General features: G+C 39.6%; 1 protein-coding gene across 27 annotated transcripts in view; it reads left to right on the plus strand.

Annotated features, from left to right (window-relative positions):
- The window catches only part of ADGRL2 (adhesion G protein-coupled receptor L2), a 631449-nt gene that overhangs the window by 110275 nt on the left and 504280 nt on the right, over nucleotides 1–16894 (plus strand). The gene's annotated exons all lie outside the window — the stretch shown is intronic.

Genomic DNA, 16894 nt, shown 5'->3' on the forward strand with positions numbered 1-16894 from the left:
AATTCGTAACTCAGATTCTCGATACTGAATAATCTAGCACAACTACAAGAATCGTTCAGTGCGGTGTTTCGAAATTTTGTCAATCAACTTCCTCTTATTTTCTCATCCCCGTAATAATGCCATGCACATATACGTGCTGTATGAATAACGAAGACAGAAGCGTAAGTATTTCATGACAAAATGCTACCTGAAATGTAAAAAGAAACCACTTAATTAATTCTTAAACCACGTAGACGAATTTCACCAGAGATTAAGTCATTCAACAAGTCACGTCATTACGGAAGCCAAGGTTAAATTGCTCTTTCTAAAAAAATAGAAAGCCAATCTTTAAAGAGCTTTCCAAAAATGAAAGAACTGATTGATCTCGCCTCCCTCTCCTCCTGAAAGAAAAGTGATCTATCTATCTACCAATGTATCCGGCTCTCTGTATAGTTACTCGCTCTTATCTGTACTGGTTACAAAGTTTCCAAGGACAGTACATTTTAGGATGCTAGTGCACATTTCATTTCATGAGGACACCTCGATTTCTCTTCATTTTTGGAGAAGATGAAATTTGTCACTGAGCAGTCCAGACCCATGTTGCTTAAAAGGAGTCAGTTTCACACCAGCATTTACGGAAAGCCCAAGCTTGGGTGTCAGAGAGCATCCAAGAAGCGATGAAGCATCACTCGCAACTGCCATCTGTTGAGCGTTTTCCCGACAGCTGTATCTCTTGACCATCACAAATAGAGATAATCGCAAGAGGCATGAAGGAAGTGCCCAGCAGTCAGACACAGAGGAAAATTCCATGTTCATCTGTGAAACAACACTGCCTTTAATTGCCCCATAATGATTTTCTAACAGACACAATGGTATGTAGTGTAGTCTTAGAGTTGATTTAAAGCACACAATAAACCACAGTGCAGCTGAAAAACCAACTGAGACTTCTTAGTGCCAGGAAGGTTTTCGTCCTACGTGAACACTTAAGAGCATTTTCACCAGCTACTCTGTCCACAATCCACTTTTACCAAAAATAATTGCCTCTCTCGTGGTGCCGGGGCAGTTTTGAAAAGTAAATGAACATTTTTATTTCAAATATCGGCGAAGCAAAGTTCTGGTTTTATTTTTAATCTTTGAGATATATAATCCTAAAATAAGTTCACTGGCCAGGTGATGGCCCCAATCTTGCTTTCCTGATTTTTAAAAAAAAAAAAAACCGTGTAATGTTTTTATTCTTATCCTTCAGTGTGAAAGTCCAATTATCTTCAGTCTTTGCTTCTTACAAGACATTGTCTGACACAGCGGTTGAGGTGGTATTGGCTGGCGAGACATTCAAATCCTTGGCTTCTTAATGGGGGCAATTAATAACAACACTAGAAGCTACCATTATTTGAGGCCCCACTATGCGGCAGAATTCCTCTGAGGACTTCGTAGGCTTGAACTTGAAAGATTCCAGTCAAAACGTCACTTTATGCGAAAGTCAAATACTCTGTTTCTGGGAATTCAGTTGTCAGAATATGATGGATTAATCAACAGAGGCTTTCTAAATGCCCTGCTCCATCCCATTCCATAACATAGAAGAAAGAGAGACACGGAGAGAAAGACAGAGAGAATGAAGGGAACTCCAAAAGATCAACATGTTTCCACTTTCCATTAATCCCACCATTATTATAATAAGCAATATATGTTAACGCTATCACATCTCTACACAACACCAACACACATGCACACACACACTCACGTTATGTACTCTACACTCTCATCTTTTTCACCAATTGCCGGATCCCACTTACTTGTATATCATCATGTTACTACCTGTTACTGCTACTCAGGAGTGTGGCACCAAGAGCAGATATTGTGCACAAATTAAAAAAAAAAAAAAAAAAGAATCTGTGCAAAACTTGCATTAGGTGCATTTGGACTCGTTATCTATTTTTCGGGGTGTGGGGGGGAATCTGCATGCCAAAATGAGCCCCACATGCCCTTAAGTGATATTTTTCAAAAAAAAAAATCTGAGCCACCTACCCAGGATCCCAGAAGGCACGGAAACTTAGAAAACACACTTTTGAAGCCTCCTATCTATATTTGTGAATTCTCCATAATGCATTCCAAAAGCAGCTTTTTCTACAATGACCCACTATTCTTGGTAGTAAGGCCTGTCCCTGAACCTGACTTCCAGGTTCCACTACTTCATGGTGAATAATGGTGAAAGATAACAGCTAAATGCACTGTCACCTGGATGCTACTGTTGCTTCTTCTTCTTTTTTTTTTTTTTTTAATCCCACAGATATTTACACTCTAATAGTCTCTGGTTGTTGGTAAACATTCTCTTGTTTAAAAAAAAAATGCATGCATAATCCAAGAGGTGCTCAGGAGCCATGACTAAACAATATAATTTAGGGAAGAAGAGGGTATAGATACAGCCTAAATCTGCTTAAAGAATATTCCTTATCCCTAAATCAGTAGCAGAACATGGTCTCAGCCTACCATCAGTTTGTCACCTGTCCTAAGAACAGCCCTCACTCCTGCTTTTCAAATCATTTGCAGTAAAGAATGCATTCACCAAATGTGTACTTCTTCAGCTGCGCCCTAGTCTATGCCTAAAGCACCCTTCGATCTCTTTCTTGAAACAACGGTTTCCACACACCAACTGATGCAAGCACTGCAGACATGTTTTCTCATATGAGAAATATAAGAACTGTGAAATTATACCCACATATAAATGGGACAAATAACTACTGAGTGCCTCACAGGTGCCAGGCAATGTTTTGGGAAGTGGAGAAAAAGAGGTGAACAAATGATGTGAAGCCTATGACCTGGGGTATTTTATATTGTTAACGGGAGAGATCGATAATAGGCAACCAGTATATGGCCAGGTAGTGACAAATGCTAGACAAAAATTAAAGCAAAGCGATGAAACAGAGAGGAATGGAAGTCGGGAGGAGGGCTTGTCTGCGAGGGGTCTGGGGAGAGGGGCTTTAAACAGTGTGGTTAGAGAAGCCCTCCTCTTGTGGTTCCATTTGAGTGGAGAGCTCTGTCAATGTCCCAGGGAATAGATTTCCAGGCAGAGGAAAGGCTGGTGCGAAGGCAAGAAGGTGGGAAGGGGCTTGGCATGTTTCAAAAACTGGCTGTTTCTGAAGGCTTTTGTGGCATGTTGGTGTAAAAGCTGCCAAGGCTTCATTCTTGTCAAGGCGGCCTCGTATTTATTCTACGATGATGGCTTTCCTCCTTCCTCCCACCCCCCACTGATGTTAACATGTCCTTTCTTTAAAGAAGTGATGTAAGATTTCAATGTTGGTTGGGCATTGTTGTTTTGTTTTCTTTTGTTTTTAATAGCCTAACTTGGCAATATAAAATGTTGGCAACCTTATGTTATTCTCTTTTTCTTGCCTTCCCCCAAACTGATTCATGAAATACAAAACTCTGTTAAGCTCTGGCTTAAGATGACATGGACTTAAAGCGCCAAATCCTCCCCTCCCCTCCCCTCCCCTCCTCCCCCCCACGCCGTGTCCATGGAAAACTCCATCTTAACAGGCTCCTTAGTGTTTGTTGTATTTAACTAATATTCGTACTTACTTCTTATTTTCCAGGCTTATTCTGAAAGAAAGAGAAACATTCAAAAATTCACAATGTGTATGTTTGGTTTATTTTAGTTTGTTTTTAACATGAAAAAGCGGTAGTAACATTTATGCCCGATTCTCTCATAAAACAGCATGTCAGCAGAACAGGTACGGGAGATGGGGCCCTCCCAAGATCTTTGATTGTCTGACATCAAAATTAAAATGGGGGTGTTCAGAACATCTGGGCCTCTCCTCCTACTCCCTACCCCCCGCCAGGATTTCCAAGGGATACCCATGTTTGTTTGTTTTGTGTTTGTGTTTTGGGGGTAAGGTGGAGAGTTTGGAACCGCTTTTCCGCCCCCTCTTTTTTCTTTAAGGGGAAAAGAGAAAACCAGATATTTTCAAGGGAAATGACTAGTAGTGGCCAGTATAACAAAGAAACCCCGCTAAGCCTAACCACAACCTGACAGAATGAAAAGTGATTCCACAGCTGCCACTCACCACAAATCCCCACGAAACATGCCAGGAAATCAGCTGAAAGCAGTACAGAGACTGCTTCTCAGGGGCCACAAACATGACCCCCGGAGAATCTTCTGGTCCCATTCAAATTCAAAGTCGCAAAGGGCGGTGGGGGTGGAAGCGGGAGACAGAGACTTAGCAGCCCTGTGATCACTTTCAGGGTTATGATGGAACTGATTTAAAATGCAAAACCGAGTTCCATTGTAAGCACGGACACACACTGGAAGCTGAAGGGAAGTGGGATTTCATTTAGTGATTTTCAATTTTAGGATTGAAATGGGGGTAGAAAGATCCACGCTATTTATTTTTCCAGAACTGAGATCGCCTCTTCTTTGTGCGGGATAAGTGAACATGGGCTGATCTATTACTTCTTTGGGTTTCCATGCTAATAAGGCATACTTCCCACAGAATCTGACAGAAAGGATGAATACCTTGCCCTGCCAATGGTTAATTTGTAGTGGCATGTGTCTTTCTTGAATGTTCATGAAGTTTTCTAATTCATCAGCACACAATTGGGCTTTTTTTCCTCCCTTTGCACAGAATGAAATGCCGAGAGGGCAAGAGGTTGAGGGTGTTGTATTATCCCTCGAGCCAATGTATTTACTGCCCCAAAAGTTATTGCTAATTTTTTTCTACCTCAGGAACAAAATTGTTCTTCGGCAAATAATTTAGTACTGACCACACTTTAAAATGTTTATTACTGTCGAATCTGTCACAGATTGCATCAAGCCACAGAGATGCTAATCTATCTCATGTATTTGAAACTCCTCTGGGAAACATATATTCGGGCTTACTGCTGAGTGAACATGACTGTTAGGATTATAGAGACCATACAGAGTGAAGAAAAGCAGCATAGCTTTTCTGACTGGAAAGTAAACAATAGGGTGATTGTCGGCTTACACATTGGGGCCAATAGCCCTACTGCTGAGGAGCTCTATGTAAAAACCAAGATCAGCAAGCAGTCTTGATGTTTTCTTCTTGGAGTTGGATGTTGTCAAGGATTCAGATGCGCCACCCCAGTGAGTATGCAGGAAACAAAACAGGATATTCTTGTTTAAGGACTGCTTTCTGTAATTATGTTGATTTTTTATGCAACACTTGAACTTTTAAAAACTCAAGGATGCATGAGAAGTACTCCAGAGGAGAATAAATGATTGGGATTTTGTCTTGAGTGAAACGTTATCTTGTGTTCTTAACAAAATTAACTTGTTTGTATTTGTGAGTGGGTCTGTGAATTAAGTATACTTAGACTATGCCTGGTTTGCCTCCCCACCTCACGCACCCCCACCCCCACCATTTTCAAACAGGAGGTCAAGTTGTCTTTGGAACATCATATTTCCTGCTTGGAAAAGGCACTGGATTGTATAATAGTCTGACAGGAAAGTATCAAGAGCACCAGGAGTTTCCCCTGGAAGGCTCGAGGTAAATGTGCAGCACCTAAGAAGTTCTTTCCTTTGAGCTATCATGAGCTGTTCTATTGTTGTGTATTCAAAGTCTTCAGAATGGAAACAGCTAAACTAAACTGTAAATGCTCTAAGGAAAAACATCTTTGGAAATATGTACAGTAGGCTTGCTTGGAAACATTGTACTTTTTTATCTGTCCTTCCTTGCTGAGGAAGGAACATCTGGCTCAGACACTCGCCGGTTAATGCTATCATGCTACAGACATCCGGTAACTTCTTTTCCATCCAAATATCAGTTCTGTGTATTAGACAAGGGATGTAACATATTTGTATGCCAAGACACCTGATTTGGTGACAATTATTTGCCCTTTATTTTAACAAAATTACTTCATGCTCCTTTTCTTTAATCAAAATGCCATGCAATTTCCTATTTCACTCGAATAATTCCCATAATTTTACAACACAATGAAAGGATTATAGATTAGCACAGGTCAATCTCCTCCGTATTCTCCTTATTTTTCTTAAGATTCCAATCCACAAAAGGTCTTGGACCACATAATACTTCCGGGTCAAGGACACCACAAGGTCTCTTTGCAAAAGCACCCCAGCGGCTGTCCAGAGCAATCATATTCCAATGGCAGTGTGCTCTGAGTCTTAACCATTGTGATTCAATGGCGAAAATGAAATGTAAACTAGATGGTAACTACCGACCTGAGTCAGGGGCACGCTGAGAATGCTGATTTCCCTCCAGGGGTAGAGCGGTGCCCGGGGTAAGCCTGAAAGGGTTTGAATCCAGATTCTACCATTTGGCAAAGCAAATCACTCAGCCTTTCTTTCCCCTGCTTTTCTCCTGTATAAAAGGAAGATTATAATTGTTCCAATTATTCATTGCTGTATAACAAAATATCCCAAAACTTAACGGTTTAAACCAACTATTTATTATTATCTTTCACTTTTCTGTGAATGACTAGGCCCCATTGGGTGGTTCCCATTTGGGGTTTGTCATTCTGGTGGGGTCGGGTCCCAGCTGAATAGTAGCCTCAATGGGGCTGGCCATCCAACATGCTTCGTTCACATTGTAGGCTGGTTCCCTTGAGGATCACTTTACACCTGACCCCTCAGGCTTTCTCACAGCATGGAGGCCCTAGTCTGACTTCTTCCATGGCAGCTCGAGGCTTCAAAGGAGCAAGGCAGAAGTCCAGACCTAGTCCGTGGTCTCTTCTGCCTCATTTTATTCATCAAGCAAGGCACTGAGCAAGTCAGCTCAGATTCAAAGGGAGAGAACTTAAACCCTGCCTCTCAGTTTGAAGAGTAGTTGATAATTTGCCTCCATCTTCAATCCACTGCAGATAAAATATCCACCACATAGAGTTTTGTAAGGATTAAATAATTGACCTGTGTAATGTGCCTAGACCAGTGTCTGACACTTGTAACATATTTTCAGTAAAAGTCGGTTTTTATCATGTTCTAGGTCCTGACCTAGTTTATATTATGCTCTAAGTTCCTTTTATTCTTCTTCTTTGCATTTATTGCCATTTGAACTTACTTGTCATTATGTTTCTGTATACGTACACATGTGTTTATTTTCTCTCTCCTATCCAAAATATAAACTTTACAACCATAGGGACTTTTTTTTTTTTTCTTCAGGGCTTGGAAAAATGTCTGGTATATAATGAGAGTACCACGAATATTTGTTGACTGAATAAGTGAATGAACCCCTAGTGAATATAGAACTTGGATGTTTGGCTGTGGAAAATGGGACTGTGATTGGGGTTGGGGGCATAGTGTGAGCAGAGAGACCCAGAAAGAACTGACATTCTGATTTATTTACATGTTTTAAAAATTAGGATATCATCTGTTATCTGGAGAAGCTTTTAACTGTAACTGTCTTAAGAAGCACAACTAGGGGCGCCTGGGTGGCGCAGTCGGTTAAGCGTCCGACTTCAGCCAGGTCACGATCTCGCGGTCCGTGAGTTCGAGCCCCGCGTCGGGCTCAGGGCTGATGGCTCAGAGCCTGGAGCCTGTTTCTGATTCTGTGTCTCCCTCTCTCTCTGCCCCTCCCCCGTTCATGCTCTGTCTCTCTTTGTCCCCAAAATAAATAAACGTTGAAAAAAAAAAAAAAAAAAAGAAGCACAACTATATGAACAAGTCCTACTTTACCTTCAGAATAGTTGACATTAGGCACAATTTGAAAACTGCCTTTTGCTATTCACAGGCCTTAGAATCTGGCAGGTCCGGGTTTAAGGCCCTGCTTTGCTGTTTGCTTGCTTACTGACACGAAAAGCTTTTTTTTAAACTTCTCTGAGTTGCAAAATCTGTGAAGTCAGGCAACGAGGCATACCTCATGGGGTTCCTATGACAATTAAATTCAGTCCACAAAAGATTTCAACAAAAGGTCTGGACGCAGTTGATAAACATGTACCAATTCCCAAACATATTAATGATAAAGAAGCTATCGATATGACTATTAATATACTCTACCTTGGAGTGGATGGCTTTTCAATTTCTTTGTTTCAAAAACTCCTCTTATGTTATGGACACATTTTAAAATATTAAAATAATATTAAGTTCACTTCTTACTAATTCAGTATTTACTCTGTGACCATATGGATCCATAAATTGACCTTTCTACTCCACCAGGATTTGACACAGGAATTGAAACAGGATATTGAATAAGTTTAACAACCATGTTACAAATAAATATTTAAATATTTACATTTATCAAGAAAAATTGTGACCTCAAAGGAAGTAAATATCATGTCCAAAGAACAACTTCCTAGAATTCAAGGGGGATTCCCCACCCCAGACCCTTCGTGAGAATGTCCAAAAGTCGATTACTTTATCAACAGATGGGGTGGGTTTAGAGTTCAACAAATTCAAAGTGCTCAGAACTTTGGGGTATTTTTGAAAAGGAAACCACTTCCTGTTTTTTAGTGTACTTAGTATTTAAAAATAAATGTACTGACCAAGATAAACTGATGAATGTAACAATTTTCTTTCCTCAACACACACACACACACACACACACACACACACACACGAAATCAACTCAAGATGGGCAGTTTATGGATATACACACATTTTTACGTAAACTCATAGTGAGTAAACTGGACACATTTTTTTCTGTTTTATTGTTTTGGGAGAGCTCTCAAATATTTCTAACATTGCACAAACTGCTCTAGAATATGTGAAAGGTAGAAGCTAGAAAAAAAAAGACTTGGCAGAGAATCATACGTATTTAAAAGGAAAATATTCAGCACTGATGTTGTATATGGCTGGCAGCTAGACAGGACAGCATATATTCTGTTCTCCAAGCAACACAACAAGACATCAGAGCGTGCACATAGCAGGCACAGCGAGGTCCTCCAACGTGAAGGGGAAGGTACTTACAAATGTCACAGGATAGCACAGTAAAATTTAATCGATTTCTTTTTGTTTGGGCAGGGGAGGGATGTACAAATACAGGACTCACTGACAGGTTTGGTGCAACCAGAGAATGGCAACGTTAAAATAACATGTATTTAACGTATCTGACAAATAACAGGTTTTAGTTTAGTTTTCTTTCCATCTTTATTTAGAACTATATATTCGTTTTCATCTATTACCGTAATGTCTGAGCTCTGTAACTAAGAGTATAGCCACGTGGGCTGGTATCATCTTATGGTTCTTTGTTCTCAAGTAAATATACCTGATGGTGGTTAAGCATTAACCAATGGCAGGTCAAGGACCAATGGTTCTGTCAAACACCAATACGGGGAAAGTAGAAACCCAGATGAAAGAAACATAAATTAAATTCATCCTTGCGTTTCCATTGTTCCGTATTTGGTTTCTTCATGACCCATATATTACAAAGATAAGTATGCCAGAACTTAATACAAAAGGGGGAACCCTAGTTATTCTCTATCAAGATCTGATTGGATCCGATTATACAAGGCTTCATATAGGCAAATATTGACATTCATACCACCACAATTTTTACTCTACAGATGTGCCGACGAAGGCAATTTTTGTATTTTGTTTTTATCTCCTTCCACATTTCACCCCTTCCAGAGAATGCCTAGAATTCTACTCTTTAAAACAGTAAATCCAAATGGTAAGAATTTTCCATAAAGGGCATTCATAAACATTTACCTCTTACTTCCATATTTATAGTAACGATAACTAATAACCTATACTTTGGATTACACCCTGTCCAATTTATCCAACCAAGACAAAAGCCCTTTAGGGAAATTTCAGTGTCTCGTCTATTATTTAACCTCATGAACACAGCACCATGCTGCCTCACTGAAAAAGATTCATTGCAAGAGTTCAGAGCAGATGAGATGGGTATCCTCACACAAATGTACAAACAAGGGAACTAATTTTTCTCTACTGTTTTTACAAAAAAAAAGGAAAGCTTTTTTTCACACTAGGCAAACAGCAACTGGTTTATTCTCATAAATTTACATCTCCTAAGTAGTGTCAGTATTCAGGCAGATTAGTTTAACAGGCCTTGTGTTATCATCCAAGGGGAAAAAAAAAGGAAAATATATCCAAAGTCATCTGGTTAATTGGAGGAGGTGGAGAGATGAAGTTGCTTCCATTAAGTTCTTTTGGAACAGTTGCAAGATCCACAAAATCTGTTTTTAGCTCAGTCATTCATCCTGTTGGATGTGTGATGTGTTTTCAATTTAATGATAATTGCCCTTTCCATTGCTTTGATAATTGCCCTCTCTATTATCATTTATGGAGATTCAAATTATAAATCAAGACAAGACAGCCAGAAAAATATTATGATTGTCCCTTCTGAGGCTACAGCAACTCAAGTAACACTGCCAAAGTCTGAGAGTTCAAACCATTTTCATTTGCATGTTTCTGAACATTTTATTTTAGGGTCCAGTGGTTTTCCTAAAGAGGAGGTTGCATGACAATAATAGGACTGAATGATAATGGATACAGAGAATGTAAGTTTAGCTTCAATGCAACAGTTATAAATTTGTATTTGAAACCAGAGGCTTTCTCTCCTGGCTGTTGGAGAGTGAAAGTGAGAAGTCAGCCAGAAATGTTTGCTCTTAGTCACCTGGTGTCCTCACGGAGGACATTGCACAGCTCTGCCTCCCCTCAGTGCCCTTCTTCTACTCTTTTTTGGGGACAAAAATGTCTTCTTCTCATTGAATATGCTCCATGATCCACACAATGAGATAAATGCAAAGACATGAGTGACATTTTTTCTAAGATTCCAGGAGCCATCTCCCAAAACAGAAGTAAGAAAATAAAAATTTGCACCCAAGACGTGGATCTTTGAGGGGCTGCCAGCTTGTACCTGCTCAGGAGATCCTATTATTAAAGCTTCAGGAATTTGGCAGGCTGTCTGTTCCCCCAGAAGGCCACTATTAAAAATTAATTGTATAAATTTTGATTTAAGTACATTATACTAAAAACAAAGTCAATAAATACACAGAACTCATCACTTCCTAATTATTGTAGTACACTGTACTGTTTTCTACGTTCTTGAGGGTATTTCTGCTTCTTGCATTTGAATGTTAAAAATATCATATCCTGGTGTGATAGGGAGCATCTCTTTCCAATTCTGCCGGTAACTTGGGACACATGAGTAGCTTAAAATCTGTGATGGTAATTACACCACTAATATCAAAAAATGCTGCAAATCATTGCTTTTCCCCCAGAGAGTTGGTTGTTAAGCATTTTGCCGTCCAGCCCTGGACAGTAATATAGTTTTGTGAGAAGGAGGACCTTGGAGCTGGGATGATCTGGGTTTCCTTTGGGCTCAATTAGCAGCTGTATGATCTCAGGCACTTTACTTAAATTCTCTGAGCCTTAATTTGTCACTCTCCTGCTTAATATCCGTCAATAGCTTCCCATAACTCTTAGGATAAAGTCCAGAATCCTCAGGGCCTCCTTTCCCTTATCTTTGCCCCAGATTTCTTTACTCCTTAAATCCTAAACACTCCTCCTGTCTCAAGGCCCTCACATCTGGAATGCCCTTCTCTTTCCTCTCCTACCCATGATGTATGTCTCAGTTTAAATGTCACTTTCTCAAGGTAGACTTCCATGATAGCAATCCCCTGTACCTCCCACAAAATAGGTTAGGACCCCTTAGGATAGACTTTCATAGAAGCCTGAACTTGTCCTCACAGCACCTGTCAAAAGTGTAACAGAACTATTTTGCACGTAGTCATTTGTTTCATACCAAAGCCCCCTCTTTTGCCTGTGTTTATCATGCATGTCGCTTTAACTCTCAGGTTCAGCTCTACACTTTGGTAACCTAACCACTTAAATTTTTTTTAATTTTTTTTTTTTTTACATTTATTTACTTTTGAGAGACAGAGAGAGACAGAGCACAAGTGGGGGAGGGGCGGAGAGAGAGGGAGACACAGAATCCGAAGCAGGCTCCAGGATCTGAGCCATCAGCACAGAGCCCGACGCAGGGCTGGAACTCACAAACTGTGAGATCATAACTTGAGCTGAAGTCGGACGCTCAACCGACTGAACCACCCAGGCGCCCCCTAACCACTTAAATTTAATCTGTAGGATACCTGTTCTAGTAAAGAACAACCCTCTTTTCAAAATCACTTATTCCACCTAAGAAGCTCCAGCACAGTGTTAAGGACAGGGGCTCCAAAACTCTAACTCTTATGAGCTGTGTGGCCTCAGCAACCTCTCTGTAGCTCCCTTTCCTAACTTATGAAACAGCGTTAATAACAAAATCCGCTCTCTAGGGGTTGTTGTGAAAATGAAGTGAATTGACCCCTGTAAAGTGCTCAGTGTTGATGGCGTGGGAATCGGTGTTTTAACTGATCTTATTTCTACTCACCTTACCTCTTTCCTTTCCCCCAATTGCATCATTTCCCAGAACCCCCAGTTCTATGGAGGCCCCACCCCACAGCTTTAACTGTCCATCAGAATGACACCCAACTCTCTCTTAGTTTCTCCCCTAATTTATAATCTTACAGTTCCAGCTATGTACTGTCACCTCCATGAGACTTTCTGACACAGAAAACACAATATACCACACCCGAATCCATCATTACCCCATCAGACTAGTTCGGCCTTTTGACATCTGTGTATCTGTTCATAGCAACCCGATTTCTTCAGTGAGGCTCCACGTTTCTAATTCATCTATGTCTCTCCTCTCTCCTGTACTGCACATCTCAGCAGTTGCCAGTTTCTATTGATTGTCTCTGAAATACCTCTTGCATCTTTTTTCTTCCTTTTAATTCCCCTTGCTCCCACCTAGTCTAGGTTCTCATTAATCTCTTTCTTGTCTGGACTATAACAATAGCTTACTATCCAATCTTCATAGCCTTAGACTCAGCTTAACATAACAAGAGCATTCTTCCAGAATTAGACACTCTCAAAACACATGTTCCTCTCCCTCCCTCCCCACTTCTCTCTCAATTATGTGATATTTTATGCCTGTCTTCCGTCTGTGAAAGCAGAGACCTTGGCCAACTAGTTCACGTCTGTACCCTCAGTACCTAATAACACCAGAAAGAACTATTTGCTTAGTGCTACTATTATTAAATATTATCACAGTATTACACCATATTATTAACATTGAAAGTTATTATTCAAATAGTACCATTAAATGTTAAATACTGCTAAAACTATTTGTTGGGTTAATTATTGAATAAATCTGTTTTCTGTCCTTGCTTTGATCTATAGTACACACACTTCATCTACTTAAATTGGATTTCTGGTTAATTCACTCTCTTGCTCAAACATCCTCAGCCCTTCCCAATTGATTGCCTACTGTCTAATGTCCCCATCCTGGAATATGAGGCTCCAATTAAGAGGCCAGGCTCGCCTCTGTGAAAGCTCCATTGCACTCAGACTCTTCCGAGTTGTTGTTGTTTTAATTAGGGAAATGATAATATTAGTTGTGACTTCAAAAGCCTCCTCAGCCTGTATCATGCAGGGCAACAGAGAAAGGAGAAAAGTTCATCTTTCCCTGATGATTACACTTGCTTCTGAAACAGAAGGTTCAGTGAAGAGTTTATCATCGTCGTTCCAGCATGAACCGCGGAGAAGAGATGTACCTCTTTCAATAACAGAATATTAAGCCTGCGGAGCTCCCTCCAAACTTTTCAAAATAATTTTGTCTGTCTTAGATGTGAAAGATAATATAAGATGATACCGGAATTCTCCTCTGTTTTACTTAAATTCATTTCACTTTGCCTTTTTTCTCGAGATGACATATCACTGGATGCACTTTTTCTCTAAGCTGGCTTCTTTTCATTCTTGAGCTTTTTTTCGTATTGAATTATGTACTCTTTTCTCAGTATATACTCATAATTATAGCTTCTTCATTTGCATCTTGATGATTAAAATGTTGCTTTCATATCACTTGGAATTTATTTTTTCTTGAATCTCATAGATTTTCCCCTAAGTTATGGTTTAAACAATACTCATTCTAAATTGATTGTTAAAGTCCTGGCCTTGCATTTTTAAATATTGATAGCACCAGCACATCAGGACTAAATGTTGCTCAGACATCTGAGTTCTTTAGATCCTATTGTTTTCATATCGGAAAATTTCCCCAAGAAACCGACTTCAAAGTTTGAAGAAATGACACAAGGAGTAACTCTTTTCAAGGAAGAGAGAAGTTTTTATTCAACAACGATAATAAAGGTTGTATTCAAAGGTGCCCAGCAAGTCCCATTCTGATAAATAAGGCAATCTCAAAGTTTGGCAAAAATAGCTTATTTTGTACGTTTGACTACACTTGGTTAATGCTGTCCTCATTAGGTTTGTTCACAAAGTTAGTACGTACGTTCTGCATGTAAAAGACATATATAAAAATTAATTATATTCCTGTAATGTTCTAAATGATCTGATATGGCATGCATTGAATCTTTAAACCATGTGCCTAAACTGTCAAGAAATAATTGAAAAATTTTTGAACCTGCATTTTCAAATATAAATGCCTATTAAAAAAATAAGAGTCTTGGGGTGCCTGGGTGTCTCAGTCGATTAAGTGTCCGACTTCGGCTCAGGTCATGATCTCACAGCTCGTGGGTTCGAACCCCGCATTGGGCTCTGTGCTGCCAGCTCAGGTCCTGGAGCCTGCTTCAGATACTGTGTCTCCCTCTCTCTCTGCCTCTCCCCTGCTCTCGCTCTGTCACTCCCTCCCTCTAAAAAATAAATAAACATTAAAAAAAATTTCTTTAAAAAGAGTCTGGCTATCAGTTCAAAAGCTATACTCATTACAAATGTCAACAATTACTCAGTTACCTTTGATCTCTTAAAGATAGCAGCGTAGTCTGATAGCCAATATTAATTCATCCTACAAAAATGAGCTTCTTTTTTCTTTTAAAGATTTTATTTGTAAGTAATCTCCCACACCCAGTGTGAGGCTTGAACTCACAACCCTGAGATCAAGAGTCACATGCTCACTGACTGATGCAGCCAGGCACCCCTAAAATGAGCTTCCTTATTACAGATGAAAATATTCCTTTTTTACAAAATTACATAATGAGATGCCCATTATTTCTGTGTTAATCTCATATCTATTAGTTAACCATGAGATGAAGGAATTGGCAAGAAAAAACCTCAAGTGCTACTTTATTCCCTTAGCTTTTTCAACTATAATCTAAGATATTATGTCCATCTGTAAGTGGACTTCACCAAGGGCAGTGTGAAACCTGGGATGAGTCTATCTGGCAAACTTTCCTTCGTCACTCATCATTGAACCCTTATAGTTATGTTGGACCCCCATCATAAAACATGGTGCTAAATTCAGTATTAGACCTGGTTGAACTGCATCCCAGGACTGTCATTTTGATGCAAGATCACATGGAAAAGGGATGTATGTCCATTTTTCATCAACCATTTTAAGGTCAAGTTTTGCAGCCTCACTCTAGCAGTCTGATCAAAGCCTCTGTATTCACAAACAAAAAAAAAAATCCTGCCCCATTTCACAACAAACTTAGAGTTTGCTGAAAAACTAAAAATTACTGCTCTCCAAAAGCTTAGTTTCCTGCTCTCTTACTAGTAATTTGTACATGCAAAACCATAAAAGAGCCATATTCTTTGCAACATACTTCCATCAAGGATATGAGTGATATAATTATAAATCCTTTATATTCAGGCAACAAGTAATAACTCGTCTAGCCTCCAAAATGTATGACAGTCAGCCCATCTTGGAATTCTATTGTTTTAAAATTCACCAAATAATACTTTTTTAATAGGCAGTCATTTCTTAGTCCATTCCCTTGATTAAACTATGTCGGCTTTAGGCCAGAGACACTGCTTGATTGTCTCTTGTGGGTATGACTCACTTGATGGAAAATCCATCCATCTACATACTGCTTGATTGGGAATGAATTTTAAGTATTCAGAGCCTACATATAGTAAGCCTGACCGTTAGAGACTGAAGTGAGCATAAGAGAAAGTAGTGATTAACAGGCCATGAGTTGGCTTTACCATCTCAGTGCTTCGAGAAATTGTAGCTTACTGCTACTTCGCACCGTTTCTCTACTTGCAAAATGGTTTTGACTGGAATTGGAATGTCCAACAGAGAGAGAAAGCGATTACTGGTAGCAAAAGAAATACTAACTGCTTGAGTAGTAATAATCGATAAATAATAAACACGCATTCCATCAAATATATACAAGGTAAATTAAATCTACTCATTTTATGAAGAGAGAAATGACTACTGACTTATCTGCTACGAAGGTGGAAGTCTGGAGTCCGCCCATCACGCGAATGATGTCTGCTTAAGTGTAGCGTCAGGGGGTGAGAAAACAGGAGGCCCGTTTATGGCTGCTGTTTGCAGAAGCCGAGAGAGGTAGACACTGGCTTCTGATTACCAATATAAAAAATTAAAGTTTCTTCCCTGTCTACCAATGGTAAGTAGGCACTTTCTTTGCTTTAGGAATTGTATAATGTTTCTTTTGAAACTTGAATCCTTGTCAATGGATACAAAAGTGAGACAGGTAAATCTTTCCTTCCGCTTTTGGGAAAGAATCATTGACAGCTGAAAAAGAGGCAGCGATCCCTAAAGAACATTAAAGCAAACAAAAAGTTGGTGTAATCTGTGTGTTTTTAAGCTATGGCCACATCAGATCTGAGGGATACAATTACCCAAAGAAAGAAGAAAATTCCTCTGAGCCATTTTAGTTTTTACATTTAAAATGTTTCTTGCATTCACATTAATATTAACTTTATGACCTCCTCATACCGTGCTATAATCATTGAAGAGAAAAACCACACACCCTCCCTTCCCTGGGTAAAGACTTGCTTTCAGATTTGCCCTCACTCACATCTGTGCTTACCGAAGGAACAGATGCTCAGCTTCTAAGGGTCCGACTTTGGCCTTTTCCCTTCTATCGCCACAGCAGAAAGAAAGGGGGTTCCCAAGTGACGGTGGCAGCTTTCCAATGGCTGGCCCGTACTTTCACATTTAAAGTAAGCAGGTGGCATCAATGGGCT

Source organism: Herpailurus yagouaroundi, unplaced genomic scaffold, assembly GCF_014898765.1.
Source record: "Herpailurus yagouaroundi ecotype Mexico unplaced genomic scaffold, PumYag 77, whole genome shotgun sequence".
Lineage (NCBI taxonomy): Eukaryota > Metazoa > Chordata > Mammalia > Carnivora > Felidae > Herpailurus > Herpailurus yagouaroundi.